General features: G+C 48.9%; 1 protein-coding gene across 2 annotated transcripts in view; it reads right to left on the reverse strand.

Annotated features, from left to right (window-relative positions):
• The window catches only part of mrvi1 (murine retrovirus integration site 1 homolog), a 97,566-nt gene extending 81,340 nt beyond the window's left edge, over positions 1-16,226 (reverse strand). For both annotated transcript variants that reach the window (XM_056278670.1, XM_056278669.1), the window contains exon 1: positions 16,090-16,226. The gene's annotated coding sequence lies outside the window, so the exon portion shown is untranslated. The remainder of the gene's footprint in view (positions 1-16,089) is intronic.
• Positions 16,227-16,563: the final 337 nt, after the last annotated feature.

The raw sequence follows: 16,563 nt of genomic DNA on the forward strand, positions 1-16,563 counted from the left end.
CAGCACACTGCCGCAACCCCCTCCAAGAAAAACAGTTTTCTAGATTGAGATATTCTACATAGATAGCATTTATTCATATCTTATTGTTCAAAGATAGGTTTTGACACAGGCAAATGTCAGTTGACTAAATCATGCCTGTAAACTCACAAACTGTGGAACGAGCCAATAGTAAAACAAAAAAATCTAGATTTCCATGAACATGGTGAATGGTGCTGTGTAAAGTCTGTAAAAGACTTCCTCTTCATGACTTTATAGTCAAGGTGCCAGGAGTCATGGCCTGCATCATACAGCATGCCTCCTCTGTCCCCACAGCTACCATGGCCTGCATCATACAGCATGCCTCCTCTGTCCCCATAGCTACCATGGCCTGCATCATACAGCATGCCTCCTCTGTCCCCATAGCTACCATGGCCTGCATCATACAGCATGCCTCCTCTGTCCCCATAGCTACCATGGCCTGCATCATACAGCATGCCTCCTCTGTCCCCACAGCTACCATGGCCTGCATCATACAGCATGCCTCCTCTGTCCCCATAGCTACCATGGCCTGCATCATACAGCATGCCTCCTCTGTCCCCACAGCTACCATGGCCTGCATCATACAGCATGCCTCCTCTGTCCCCATAGCTACCATGGCCTGCATCATACAGCATGCCTCCTCTGTCCCCACAGCTACCATGGCCTGCATCATACAGCATGCCTCCTCTGTCCCCATAGCTACCATGGCCTGCATCATACAGCATGCCTCCTCTGTCCCCATAGCTACCATGGCCTGCATCATACAGCATGCCTCCTCTGTCCCCATAGCTACCATGGCCTGCATCATACAGCATGCCTCCTCTGTCCCCACAGCTACCATGGCCTGCATCATACAGCATGCCTCCTCTGTCCCCATAGCTACCATGGCCTGCATCATACAGCATGCCTCCTCTGTCCCCACAGCTACCATGGCCTGCATCATACAGCATGCCTCCTCTGTCCCCATAGCTACCATGGCCTGCATCATACAGCATGCCTCCTCTGTCCCCACAGCTACCATGGCCTGCATCATACAGCATGCCTCCTCTGTCCCCACAGCTACCATGGCCTGCATCATACAGCATGCCTCCTCTGTCCCCACAGCTACCATGGCCTGCATCATACAGCATGCCTCCTCTGTCCCCACAGCTACCATGGCCTGCATCATACAGCATGCCTCCTCTGCTCCCATAGCTACCATGGCCTGCATCATACAGCATGCCTCCTCTGTCCCCATAGCTACCATGGCCTGCATCACACAGCATGCCTCCTCTGTCCCCACAGCTGACATGGCCTGCATCATACAGCATGCCTCCTCTGTCCCCATAGCTACCATGGCCTGCATCATACAGCATGCCTCCTCTGTCCCCACAGCTACCATGGCCTGCATCATACAGCATGCCTCCTCTGTCCCCACAGCTGCCATGGCCTGCATCATACAGCATGCCTCCTCTGTCCCCACAGCTACCATGGCCTGCATCACACAGCATGCCTCCTCTGTCCCCATAGCTACCATGGCCTGCATCATACAGCATGCCTCCTCTGTCTCCATAGCTACCATGGCCTGCATCACACAGCATGCCTCCTCTGTCCCCACAGCTACCATGGCCTGCATCATACAGCATGCCTCCTCTGTCCCCACAGCTACCATGGCCTGCATCATACAGCATGCCTCCTCTGTCTCCATAGCTACCATGGCCTGCATCATACAGCATGCCTCCTCTGCTCCCATAGCTACCATGGCCTGCATCACACAGCATGCCTCCTCTGCTCCCATAGCTACCATGGCCTGCATCACACAGCATCCCTCCTCTGTCTCCATAGCTACCATGGCCTGCATCATACAGCATGCCTCCTCTGTCCCCACAGCTACCATGGCCTGCATCATACAGCATGCCTCCTCTGTCCCCATAGCTACCATGGCCTGCATCATACAGCATGCCTCCTCTGTCCCCACAGCTACCATGGCCTGCATCATACAGCATGCCTCCTCTGTCCCCACAGCTGACATGGCCTGCATCACACAGCATGCCTCCTCTGTCCCCACAGCTACCATGGCCTGCATCATACAGCATGCCTCCTCTGTCCCCACAGCTACCATGGCCTGCATCATACAGCATGCCTCCTCTGTCCCCACAGCTGACATGGCCTGCATCACACAGCATGCCTCCTCTGTCCCCACAGCTACCATGGCCTGCATCATACAGCATGCCTCCTCTGTCCCCACAGCTGACATGGCCTGCATCATACAGCATGCCTCCTCTGTCCCACAGCTACCATGGCCTGCATCATACAGCATGCCTCCTCTGTCCCCACAGCTACCATGGCCTGCATCATACAGCATGCCTCCTCTGTCCCCACAGCTACCATGGCCTGCATCATACAGCATGCCTCCTCTGTCCCACAGCTACCATGGCCTGCATCATACAGCATGCCTCCTCTGTCTCCATAGCTACCATGGCCTGCATCATACAGCATGCCTCCTCTGCTCCCATAGCTACCATGGCCTGCATCACACAGCATGCCTCCTCTGCTCCCATAGCTACCATGGCCTGCATCACACAGCATGCCTCCTCTGCTCCCATAGCTACCATGGCCTGCATCATACAGCATGCCTCCTCTGTCCCCACAGCTACCATGGCCTGCATCACACAGCATGCCTCCTCTGTCTCCATAGCTACCATGGCCTGCATCATACAGCATGCCTCCTCTGTCCCATAGCTACCATGGCCTGCATCATACAGCATGCCTCCTCTGTCTCCATAGCTACCATGGCCTGCATCATACAGCATGCCTCCTCTGTCTCCATAGCTACCATGGCCTGCATCACACAGCATGCCTCCTCTGTCCCCACAGCTACCATGGCCTGCATCACACAGCATGCCTCCTCTGTCTCCATAGCTACCATGGCCTGCATCATACAGCATGCCTCCTCTGTCCCATAGCTACCATGGCCTGCATCACACAGCATGCCTCCTCTGTCCCCACAGCTACCATGGCCTGCATCATACAGCATGCCTCCTCTGTCCCCATAGCTACCATGGCCTGCATCACACAGCATGCCTCCTCTGTCCCCACAGCTACCATGGCCTGCATCATACAGCATGCCTCCTCTGTCCCACAGCTACCATGGCCTGCATCATACAGCATGCCTCCTCTGTCCCCACAGCTACCATGGCCTGCATCACACAGCATGCCTCCTCTGTCCCCATAGCTACCATGGCCTGCATCATACAGCATGCCTCCTCTGTCTCCATAGCTACCATGGCCTGCATCATACAGCATGCCTCCTCTGCTCCCATAGCTACCATGGCCTGCATCATACAGCATGCCTCCTCTGCTCCCATAGCTACCATGGCCTGCATCACACAGCATGCCTCCTCTGTCCCCACAGCTACCATGGCCTGCATCATACAGCATGCCTCCTCTGTCCCCACAGCTACCATGGCCTGCATCATACAGCATGCCTCCTCTGTCTCCATAGCTACCATGGCCTGCATCATACAGCATGCCTCCTCTGTCCCCACAGCTACCATGGCCTGCATCATACAGCATGCCTCCTCTGTCCCCACAGCTACCATGGCCTGCATCATACAGCATGCCTCCTCTGTCCCCACAGCTACCATGGCCTGCATCACACAGCATGCCTCGTCTGTCCCCACAGCTACCATGGCCTGCATCATACAGCATGCCTCCTCTGTCCCCACAGCTACCATGGCCTGCATCATACAGCATGCCTCCTCTGTCCCCACAGCTACCATGGCCTGCATCATACAGCATGCCTCCTCTGTCCCCACAGCTACCATGGCCTGCATCACACAGCATGCCTCCTCTGTCCCCACAGCTGCCATGGCCTGCATCATACAGCATGCCTCCTCTGTCCCCACAGCTACCATGGCCTGCATCATACAGCATGCCTCCTCTGTCTCCATAGCTACCATGGCCTGCATCATACAGCATGCCTCCTCTGTCCCCACAGCTACCATGGCCTGCATCATACAGCATGCCTCCTCTGTCTCCATAGCTACCATGGCCTGCATCATACAGCATGCCTCCTCTGTCCCCACAGCTACCATGGCCTGCATCATACAGCATGCCTCCTCTGTCCCCACAGCTACCATGGCCTGCATCATACAGCATGCCTCCTCTGTCCCCACAGCTGACATGGCCTGCATCATACAGCATGCCTCCTCTGTCCCACAGCTACCATGGCCTGCATCATACAGCATGCCTCCTCTGTCTCCATAGCTACCATGGCCTGCATCATACAGCATGCCTCCTCTGTCCCCACAGCTACCATGGCCTGCATCATACAGCATGCCTCCTCTGTCCCCACAGCTACCATGGCCTGCATCATACAGCATGCCTCCTCTGTCCCCACAGCTACCATGGCCTGCATCATACAGCATGCCTCCTCTGTCCCCACAGCTACCATGGCCTGCATCATACAGCATGCCTCCTCTGTCCCACAGCTACCATGGCCTGCATCATACAGCATGCCTCCTCTGTCCCATAGCTACCATGGCCTGCATCATACAGCATGCCTCCTCTGTCCCCACAGCTACCATGGCCTGCATCATACAGCATGCCTCCTCTGTCCCCACAGCTACCATGGCCTGCATCATACAGCATGCCTCCTCTGTCCCCACAGCTACCATGGCCTGCATCATACAGCATGCCTCCTCTGTCCCCACAGCTACCATGGCCTGCATCATACAGCATGCCTCCTCTGTCCCATAGCTACCATGGCCTGCATCATACAGCATGCCTCCTCTGTCCCCACAGCTGACATGGCCTGCATCATACAGCATGCCTCCTCTGTCCCCACAGCTACCATGGCCTGCATCATACAGCATGCCTCCTCTGTCCCCACAGCTGACATGGCCTGCATCATACAGCATGCCTCCTCTGTCCCCACAGCTACCATGGCCTGCATCATACAGCATGCCTCCTCTGTCCCCACAGCTACCATGGCCTGCATCATACAGCATGCCTCCTCTGTCCCCACAGCTGACATGGCCTGCATCATACAGCATGCCTCCTCTGTCCCCACAGCTACCATGGCCTGCATCATACAGCATGCCTCCTCTGTCCCCACAGCTGACATGGCCTGCATCATACAGCATGCCTCCTCTGTCCCCACAGCTACCATGGCCTGCATCATACAGCATGCCTCCTCTGTCCCCACAGCTACCATGGCCTGCATCATACAGCATGCCTCCTCTGTCCCCACAGCTACCATGGCCTGCATCATACAGCATGCCTCCTCTGTCCCCACAGCTACCATGGCCTGCATCATACAGCATGCCTCCTCTGTCCCCACAGCTACCATGGCCTGCATCATACAGCATGCCTCCTCTGCTCCCATAGCTACCATGGCCTGCATCATAGAGCATGTCTCCTCTGTCCCCACAGCTACCATGGCCTGCATCACACAGCATGCCTCCTCTGTCCCCACAGCTACCATGGCCTGCATCATACAGCATGCCTCCTCTGTCCCCATAGCTACCATGGCCTGCATCATACAGCATGCCTCCTCTGTCCCCACAGCTGCCATGGCCTGCATCATACAGCATGCCTCCTCTGTCCCCACAGCTGCAGGAAGCTCTGCAGAGAAAGGATCCAGTTTTCAAAAAGAAGGACAAGTCCCATTTATGATCACTTCTGATCCAAGTGCTGTTTGACAACATATCCAAATACACATGGTACTTATAGTTAGCATCATCCCAGGAAAGTATATTTAGATTTTTTGCATATCACTTCTACTATCGCTTATTTTAATGATGTAAACTGCAGTAAATACTTAAAAGAAAGGGCTAAATCTTGAAAGCAGGAAGGTTCTAACTGTGGAGATGGTCTTTAAGGTATCTGCACCATGGGTGTCTGGGTGGCGTCGCCGCGGTCTATTTAGTTGCTTACCAACATGGGGGCCGCTGGTTCGAATCCCCGTGTTACCTCCGGCTTGGTCAGGCGTCCCTACAGACACAACTGGCCGTGTCTGCGGGTGGGAGGCTGGATGTGGGTATGTGTCCTGGTTGCTACACTAGCGCCTCCTCTGGTCGGTTGGGGCACCTGTTTGGGGGGGGGGTACTGTGGGGAATAGTGTGATCCTCCCACGTGCTACATCCCCCTGGTGAAACTCCTCACTGTCAGGTGAAAAGAAGCAGCTGGTGACTCCACATGTATGGGAGGAGGCATGTGGTAGTCTGCAGCCCTCCCCGGATCAGCAGAGGGGGTGGAGCAGAGACCGGGACGGCTCCGAAGAGTGGGGTAATTGGCCAAGTAGAATTGGAAGAAAAAGGGGGATGAATAAAAAAAAAAGGTATCCAAACCATAAAAATGACGCTGATGTCCTGGGATGTCTGACCACCATTCTTCCATTTCTGAAAGACATTGAATAATGTAGCATGTATCCTATGGCTATGCTACTCCACAGGAGTAGCATAGCCATAGGATACATGCTACATTGATTTCTACATTGATTTCACTCCATAGTGAAAACATTCTTCCTCAGTTGTATTTTTTTTTATAAAGATTATTTTTTCCCGCATTTTCTGCTTTACTTTAACAGTGATAGGAAAGAGACAGGAAAGGCAGGGAGGAGAGAGGCAGGGGATGACATGCAGCAAAGGGCCCAGGCCGGATTCAAACCCAGGCCGCTGCAGTAAGGACTCAGCCTTATGTGGTACGCACTCTAACAGGTGAGCCACCGGGGGCCCCAGCTGTATTTTTAAAAATGTTCCTTGGTGTGAGCCTTGTAGTTTATTTCTGTATCGACGGGAAGCCTGACTGGAGTGCCTGAGAATGAGCTCGAGAGAGGAAGGTCTCCTTACTGAACTTAAAAACAGTCCAGGAGATAAGAAACAAGTTTGGCACCAAAAGACAGAGACGTGGGGATCAGGTGGCTTTGAAGGACCTAGCTGGACAAGAGGTGCCTGTCTGACACTCTTGCCTGCCTTCCTCCTCCTCCTCTGTCTGTGTGTCTGTATGCAAGCAAGCCGTACTGCTTGCCAGTATGCATGTCTCAGAGGCCATGTGATGGTCTGTGGCATGGCTAAATGCAGAGAGCAAAAAGGAGAGGAATTAAGATGCGACCCAAATATCCTCTGGGGATCTTGAGCCAGCACCCAGAATACCAACACCGTGCTTCTTGCTACATTTCTTCCCAGACTGTGTTGGAGCTACAAGTTGTTGGGGAGGATGATTTACGTTTAAGGGCACACTTAAGCACCATCAGTCATGAGATGCACCGGCGACAGCCAGACCACCCCAACATCAAGGAAGAATCACGTGTTCGCTGTATAAGAGAGCTGAGCACATGGGCAAACCAACTGACGAGGTGATGGGGATGCCACTGCCTGAGAGTAGCCATTGGTCATATTACAGTTATATGATTTCAGTTTATTTTTTCAGTATTTTATTTTTACATTTTAATTCCATTCCTCATTGTGGCTTTGTTTAGTTTTCAAATGGTAATTAATAGTACTATTGGAATTCATAATTTTGAATCTTTTCAAATTTTTGTATTATAATTGGCATTCATTTTCTAATTGTCATGTCCTTTTGGAGCATGCTTGTAGACAACTTGCTGAGTGTACAGTGTAGTTTCATGTGTAATTACTAACACAAAACATCACTGGACTAGCCCTTCCACTTGTTTTACCCTGTCGGGTTTTGTTTGTGCTGTTGTTGTGTGCTGCGGTAGTGCAGTGTAGATAGGGTGTTATGTGCACCATGCGTGTGGTGTTGTTGTGTTGTTGTGTGCTGCGGTAGTGCAGTGTAGATAGGGTTTATGTGCACCATGCTTGTTGTGTTGTTGTGTGCTGCAGTAGTGCAGTATAGATAGGGTACTATGTGCACTATGCTTGTGGTGGTGTTGTGTTGTTGTGTGCTGCAGTAGTGCAGTATAGATAGGGTGTTATGTGCACCATGCTTGTGGTGTTGTTGTGTTGTTTTGTGCTGTGGTAGTGCAGTATAGATAGGGTTTTATCTGCACCATGCTTGTTGTGTTGTTGTTGTGTGCTGCTGTAGTGCAGTATAGAAAGGGAATTATGTGCACCATGCTTCTTGTGTTGTGTTCTGCAGTAGTGCAGTATAGATAGGGTGTTATGTGCACCATGCTTGTGTTGTTGTGTGCTGCAGTAGTGCAGTATAGATAGGGTGCTATGTGCACCATGCTTGTTGTGTTGGTGTGTTGTTGTGTGCTGCGGCAGCGCAGTACAGATAGGGAGTTATGTGTACCATGCTTGTTGTGTTGTTGTGTGCTGTGGTAGTGCAGTACAGATAGGGTGTTATGTGCACCATGCTTGTTTTGTTGTGTGCTGCAGTAGTGCAGTATAGATAGAGTGTTATGTGGACCATGCTTGTTGTGTTGTTGTGTGCTGCAGTAGTGCAGTATAGATAGGGTGTTATGTGGACCATGCTTGTTGTGTTGTTGTGTGCTGCGGTAGTGCAGTATAGATAGCGTGTTATGTGCACCATGCCTGTTGTGTTGTTGTGTGCTGTGGTAGTGCGGTATAGATAGGGTGTTATGTGCAACATGCTTGTTGTGTTGTTGTGTTCTGCAGTAGTGCAGTATAGATAGGGTGTTATGTGCACCATGCTTGTGTTGTTGTGTGCTGCAGTAGTGCAGTATAGATAGGGTGTTATGTGGACCATACTTCTTGTGTTGTTGTGTGCTGCGATAGTGCGGTATAGATAGGGTGTTATGTGCACTATGCTTGTTGTGTTGTTGTGTGCTGTGATAGTGCGGTATAGATAGGGTGTTATGTGCACTATGCTTGTTGTGTTGTTGTGTGCTGCAGTAGTGCAGTACAGATAGGGTGTTATGTGCACCATGCTTGTTGTGTTGTTGTTTGCTGCAGTAGTGCAGTACAGATAGGGTGTTATGTGCACTATGCTTGTTGTGTTGTTGTGTGCTGCAGTAGTGCAGTATAGATAGGGTGTTATGTGCACCATGCATGTTGTGCTGCTGTATTGTTGTGTGCTGCGGCAGTGCAGTATAGGTAGGGAGTTATGTGCACCACGATTGCTGTGTTGTTGTGTACTGCAGTAGTGCAGTATAGATAGGGTGTTATGTGCACTATGCTTGTTGTGTTGTTGTGTGCTGCAGTAGTGCAGTATAGATAGGGTGTTACGTGCACTATGCTTGTTGTGTTGTTGTGTGCTGCAGTAGTGCAGTATAGATAGGGTGCTATGTGCACTATGCTTGTGGTGGTGTTGTGTTGTTGGGTGCTGCAGTAGTGCAGTATAGATAGGGTGTTATGTGCACCATGCTTGTGGTGTTGTTGTGTTGTTTTGTGCTGTGGTAGTGCAGTATAGATAGGGTTTTATTTGCACCATGCTTGCTGTGTTGTTGTTGTGTGCTGCTGTAGTGCAGTATAGAAAGGGAATTATGTGCACCATGCTTCTTGTGTTGTTGTGTTCTGCAGTAGTGCAGTATAGATAGGGTGTTATGTGCACCATGCTTGTGTTGTTGTGTGCTGCAGTAGTGCAGTATAGATAGGGTGCTATGTGCACCATGCTTGTTGTGTTGGTGTGTTGTTGTGTGCTGCGGCAGCGCAGTACAGATAGGGAGTTATGTGTACCATGCTTGTTGTGTTGTTGTGTGCTGTGGTAGTGCAGTACAGATAGGGTGTTATGTGCACCATGCTTGTGTTGTTGTGTGCTGCAGTAGTGCAGTATAGATAGGGTGTTATGTGCACCATGCGTGTTGTGTTGTTGTGTGCTGCAGTAGTGCAGTATAGATAGGGTGTTATGTGGACCATGCTTGTTGTGTTGTTGTGTTCTGCAGTAGTGCAGTATAGATAGGGTGTTATGTGCACCATGCTTGTTGTGTTGTTGTGTTCTGCAGTAGTGCAGTATAGATAGGGTGTTATGTGGACCATGCTTGTTGTGTTGTTGTGTTCTGCAGTAGTGCAGTACAGATAGGGTGTTATGTGCACCATGCTTGTGTTGTTGTGTGCTGCAGTAGTGCAGTATAGATAGGGTGTTATGTGCACCATGCTTGTGTTGTTGTGTGCTGCAGTAGTGCAGTATAGATAGGGTGTTATGTGGACCATACTTCTTGTGTTTTTGTGTGCTGCGATAGTGCGGTATAGATAGGGTGTTATGTGCACTATGCTTGTTGTGTTGTTGTGTGCTGTGATAGTGCGGTATAGATAGGGTGTTATGTGGACCATACTTCTTGTGTTGGTGTGTGCTGCGATAGTGCGGTATAGATAGGGTGTTATGTGCACTATGCTTGTTGTGTTGTTGTGTGCTGTGATAGTGCGGTATAGATAGGGTGTTATGTGCACTATGCTTGTTGTGTTGTTGTGTGCTGCAGTAGTGCAGTACAGATAGGGTGTTATGTGCACCATGCTTGTTGTGTTGTTGTTTGCTGCAGTAGTGCAAAACAGATAGGGTGTTATGTGCACTATGCTTGTTGTGTTGTTGTGTGCTGCAGTAGTGCAGTATAGGTAGGGAGTTATGTGCACCATGCATGTTGTGCTGCTGTATTGTTGTGTGCTGCGGCAGTGCAGTATAGGTAGGGAGTTATGTGCACCACCATTGCTGTGTTCTTGTGTACTGCAGTAGTGCAGTATAGATAGGAGGTTATGTGCACCATGCTTGTTGTGTTGTTGTGTACTGCAGTAGTGCAGTATAGATAGGGTGTTATGTGCACCATGCTTGTTGTGTTGTTGTGTGTTGCAGTAGTGCAGTACAGATAGGGTGTTATGTGCACCATGCTTGTTGTGTTGTTGTGTGCTGTGGTAGTGCAGTATAGATAGGGTGTTAAGTGCACCATGTTTGTTTATATATTTTGCTATTATTTCTGTTTCTTATTTTATCTTCTATTTCTGTTTGTTTTTCTTGTTTCTATTTCTTTCTATTTTCTTGTTATCTTGTAACTTGTTAGTTTTTAGTGTTTTCTTACTAGAGTGTGTGTGTCTGTCACAGAACCCAGTTTCCCCTCGGGGATGAAAAGTGTACGGTGTATGAGGTTGTGATCCAGTACTAGGACTATGAACGGTGTATGAGGTTGTAATCCAGTACTAGGACTATGAACGGTGTATGAGGTTGTGATCCAGTACTAGGACTATGAACAGTGTATGAGGTTGTGATCCAGTACTAGGACTATGAACGGTGTATGAGGTTGTGATCCAGTACTAGGACTATGAACGGTGTATGAGGTTGTGATCCAGTACTAGGACTATGAACGGTGTATGAGGTTGTGATCCAGTACTAGGACTATGAACGGTGTATGAGGTTGTGATCCAGTACTAGGACTATGAACAGTGTATGAGGTGGCGATCCAGTACTAGGACTATGAACAGTGTATGAGGTGGTGATCCAGTACTAGGACTATGAACGGTGTATGAGGTTGTGATCCAGTACTAGGACTATGAACGGTGTATGAGGTTGTGATCCAGTACTAGGACTATGGAAGGTGTACCAGGTGGTGATCCAGTACTAGGACTATGAATGGTGTATGAGGTGTTGATCCAGTACTAGGACTATGGAAGGTGTACGAGGTGGTGATCCAGTACTAGGACTATGAATGGTGTAGGAGGTGGTGATCCAGTACTAGGACTATGAACGGTGTACGAGGTGGTGATCCAGTACTAGGACTATGATTGGTGTATGAGGTGTTGATCCAGTACTAGGACTATGAATGGTGTATGAGGTGATGATCCAGTACTAGGACTATGAATGGTGTATGAGGTGGTGATCCAGTACTAGGACTATGGAAGGTGTATGAGGTGGTGATCCAGTACTAGGACTATGAATGGTGTATGAGGTGGTGATCCAGTACTAGGACTATGAATGGTGTATGAGGTGATGATCCAGTACTAGGACTATGGAAGGTGTACGAGGTGGTGATCCAGTACTAGGACTATGAATGGTGTACGAGGTGGTGATCCAGTACTAGGACTATGAACGGTGTATGAGGTTGTGATCCAGTACTAGGACTATGAACGGTGTATGAGGTTGTGATCCAGTACTAGGACTATGAACGGTGTATGAGGTTGTGATCCAGTACTAGGACTATGAACGGTGTATGAGGTTGTGATCCAGTACTAGGACTATGAACGGTGTATGAGGTTGTGATCCAGTACTAGGACTATGAACGGTGTATGAGGTGGTGATCCAGTACTAGGACTATGAACGGTGTACGAGGTGGTGATCCAGTACTAGGACTATGAACGGTGTATGAGGTTGTGATCCAGTACTAGGACTATGGAAGGTGTACGAGGTGGTGATCCAGTACTAGGACTATGAATGGTGTACGAGGTGTTGATCCAGTACTAGGACTATGGAAGGTGTACGAGGTGGTGATCCAGTACTAGGACTATGAATGGTGTACGAGGTGGTGATCCAGTACTAGGACTATGGAAGGTGTACGAGGTGGTGATCCAGTACTAGGACTATGAATGGTGTACGAGGTGATGATCCAGTACTAGGACTATGGAAGGTGTATGAGGTGGTGATCCAGTACTAGGACTATGGAAGGTGTACGAGGTGGTGATCCAGTACTAGGACTATGAATGGTGTACGAGGTGATGATCCAGTACTAGGACTATGGAAGGTGTATGAGGTGGTGATCCAGTACTAGGACTATGAATGGTGTATGAGGTGTTGATCCAGTACTAGGACTATGTGTCCATTATAGAGAGACAAACCTTAAGTCCTCAGTTCGTTTTCATTTTGTTTTACTTTTTATTTTACATTCGTTACGTTTGGGGCCAGACATTTTCATCTCCAATTAATTTGGTTTATAAACAAGTACACTTTTATTTTACTTATCATAAGTATACTTATAGTTTAAGTATACTATATGTATCATAAGTACACTATTTACACTACATAAAGTACTATATATATAGTACCACTCCGCTAGATGATATACGTAAAGCACCCCACTGGATGTTATTAGTTGGATTTTAAATGTAGGCTTTGTCCACAGTGCCCCGGCCCTTTAAGCCCTGACGTTTTCAGAACGAGCCCCAGTCCCACCCCCATTGATTGTAATGTTTCTGATGTCATCTTTCAAATGTTTTCTAGCCTCCCATTGGTTGCTGTGCACCGTAACTAGGGGCGTGGCGTGGGGCAATGCAGTATGTATTGGCTGTGTGTTTTCCTTTGTTGTTTAAACACATTGGCCGCTGATGAGTGTGTGAGGCACGAAACAAGCGTGTTCTGCTGTGTGTTCAAGCTTTTCCCTACATCTGCATTACTGCTGATGTGCTAATGCGGACGTTGTCCCGGACCGTTGTGGTGAAGAGGGAGCTGCGCCGGAAGGCAAAGCTCTCAATTTACCAGTCAGTCTTCGTTCCAACCCTCACCTATGGTCATGAGCTTTGGGCAGTGACCGAAAGGGTGAGATCTTGGCTACAAGCGGCAGAAATGAGTTCCCTACGTAGGGTGTCTGGACTCAGCCTTAGAGATAGGGTGAGGAGCTCGGACATCCGGAGGGAGCTCGGAGTAGAGCCGCTGCTCCTTCGCCTTGAAAGGAGCCAGTTGAGGTGGTTCAGCATCTGATCAGGATGCCTCCTGGGCACCTTCCTCTGGAGGTTTTCCAGGCACGGCCAACTGAGAGGAGACCCCGGGGTAGCCCCAGAACTTGCTGGAGGGTCTACATGTCCAATCTGGCCTGGGAACGCCTTGGGATCCCCCAGGAGGAACTGGAGGACGTTGCTGGGGAGAGGGACGTCTGGAGTGCCCTACTTAGCTTGCTGCCACCACGACCCGACCCCGGAGAAGTGGCTGATGATGAATGAATGAATCTATCTATCTTAATATTCCACTCCTCATTTGTTGAGCACTTTTATCAACATCACTGATGGTTTCCGAGGGAAAAAACGCTATATATATATATATATATTTGTGTGTGTGTGTGTGTGTGTGTATATATATATATATATATATATATATATATATATAACAGAAAAAACTGAAACAAAATTTGTCAGTTTATTCTGTTTTTTGAAAAACTTGAAAATATGACTTAGGCCATTATTTTACAAAGGTGACGATATGTGTGTGTGTGTGTGTGTGTGTGTGTGTGTGTGTGTGTGTGTGTGTGTGTGTGTGTGTGTGTGTGTGTGTGTGTGTGTGTGTGTTATGCTATATACTACATACATTATAAGTATAAAACTAGGAACTGTTAAGAAAAGAGTGTCTATTCCAGTGCAGCTTTCACACTGTGGGTTGGATGTAAATAGAATCAAGAAAGTGAATCAATAATCAATAATCAAGAAATAGAACCAAGAAGAATTTCAAGAAAGTGCTTGTCAAGATTACAAATCTTTAGCCTACTGTTCTCTTGTTTTTGCTGGTTGAATTTAACCCGTCTGTCAGTACTGCTCACTAACATTTACTGGTAACTTCAAATGTTGAGGATTGCCCGGTGGTGTTTTAATTTTAATATTTAAAATCTTAGCTGACATTTAAATTGTATTTTCATTTTTATGTGGTGCTGATCTATTTCAGTTACTTTGTGCATGGAATGTTTTGTTCACTGTAATATTTCATACTGTGTAATGTCGCCTACAACTTATATTGTGTATCATAATCTTTTTATATGGGGCAACTATTATTTTATACTGTGTAATGTCGCCTACAAATTATATTGTGTATCATAATGTTTTTATATGGGGCAACTATGCTTGGACGATCAGGACCATCAGCTTCTTGTTCGTCAGTCTAGGGCAGCTTGGTAATGTTGAAGTGGTTTAAAAATGAGAGGTTACTGGTGATGTTATTGAAAGGAACTTCATGTCATGGTACTTCGGCAGCATTATTAAGCTACGTGGCCAGCCAAGGTAATAAAAGGTTTGGCATACTGAGGGAACCCTTGAAAGGTTCTTTGTAGAACCATGTTTTTAGCAACAAAGAACCCCAAGGATTCTTTTGAAGGAACCCTCTAGAATGGTTCTATACAGAACCTTTGGAGTTTGCCATAGGTACCAATCCATAGAACCCTTCAAAGTTCTTTAAAGAACCGCTGGTATGCTGTGTGCACCAACACACAGGGCAGCGCGTGCTACGCGAGATGCAAACCTGCCGGAGTGCAGGAGGCTCAGCGGTGCAGCATGTCTCACAAGACCAAGACACCCAGATAAGGACTGCACAGAAATGAAATCACACTGATTACTTCCTGTTGGGAAACAGAACAAACAACACACGGCAGCGGAGCTGGACCCAGGCAGCCTCCCCCTCTTTTGTAGACCACAGCTATTCTGGGATACTGGGATCCGTCTTCACACACCAGGGGTCAGGTCCCCGGGGAAAACAAATTCGAAGAGTAGAAAGAGGTCCACTTGGTAGGCTCCATGGGGACCACAGAAACAACAACCAAAAAACAGCCAGCTACAACCATAGCCGGGCTTCGCTGCCTCCCGCATGAGAGAGAGCAGGAGCAGAGCCCTCCTTCCTCCTCAGTCACACAGGTTACATAAGTCTGTTCACTCATGCCAGATTTGTTTAAGATTTGGTTGTGTGAAGCAAGGAGCACGAAGGGGCCAACAGAGGAAGTGGTGGTTACAGAGCCACAACCTGGCAGATAACAGCAGGCGAGACAGAAAAGACACACGCTCAGAGACAGAAAGTCATAGTGGCAGAGAACTTGTTAAAGAAAAGAGCATCACTTCCTGTTGTTCCACACACACATCCACACACTGTTCCCCGTCCAAGCCGAGCCGGCCTGCACAGTACGCTGCTGCAGCAGCACACATGTCAACGTCCGTCCTTATATAGTAGCTGTGTCTGATTCACACACGGTCACATCCCATCCTCAAAACCACAACGATCAGCCTCTCTCAGACTCAACACAACCGCAGTTTAATGTCAAACTAACGATTTTCACAAACACAAGTCCAAAATCAAGCCTTACCCCAACCAACCTGGCAGAGCTGTCAATCCAACACCACACAATGACAACAACACCCCACCGACCCACCGAGTGAGTCGTGTTCGCCTGCATCACATGAGGCCACATGTACGTATCTGTCAGAAAACACCGCAAAACCCCTGTGGCTAAAAGACAGCAGAGCATGTCTACCGGTCCAGCGAAGGACAGATCATTACCCAAGTCTTCCACTTGTCCTGGTCCAGATACACACTCTTGTTGACCTCTCCAGTCCACACCAACTTCCCACAGTCATACTGTCATTCTCAGCCTTCTACACAGAGAAGCCTGCTAGTATCTCCGGGCTGCTCCTTCCCTCTCCTCCTCTCCCCCTCTCCCCCTCTCCTCCTCTCCCCTCTCCCCTTGTTCCCTGTCTTTTTTCAGCAACAGCCTCTTTCACTCCTGGGAGCTTTGACCATTTAAGGAGAAGGCTCTGTCGACCTCTCTGGGGCTGCTATGGTCTGTGTGTGTGTGTGTGTGTGTGTGTGTGTGTGTGTGTGTGTGTGTGTGTGTGTGTGTGTGTGTGTGTGTGTGTGTGTGTCTGTGTGTGTGTGTGTGTGTGTGTCTCTGTCTGTGTGTGTGTGTGTGTTCTCAAGCTCCAATGAGCCACAACTGACCATCTCTCAATCCAATCCAAGATAAAACCATATGGA

The sequence above is a fragment of the Lampris incognitus genome, chromosome 4, assembly GCF_029633865.1.
Source record: "Lampris incognitus isolate fLamInc1 chromosome 4, fLamInc1.hap2, whole genome shotgun sequence".
In the NCBI taxonomy this organism is placed as follows: domain Eukaryota; kingdom Metazoa; phylum Chordata; class Actinopteri; order Lampriformes; family Lampridae; genus Lampris; species Lampris incognitus.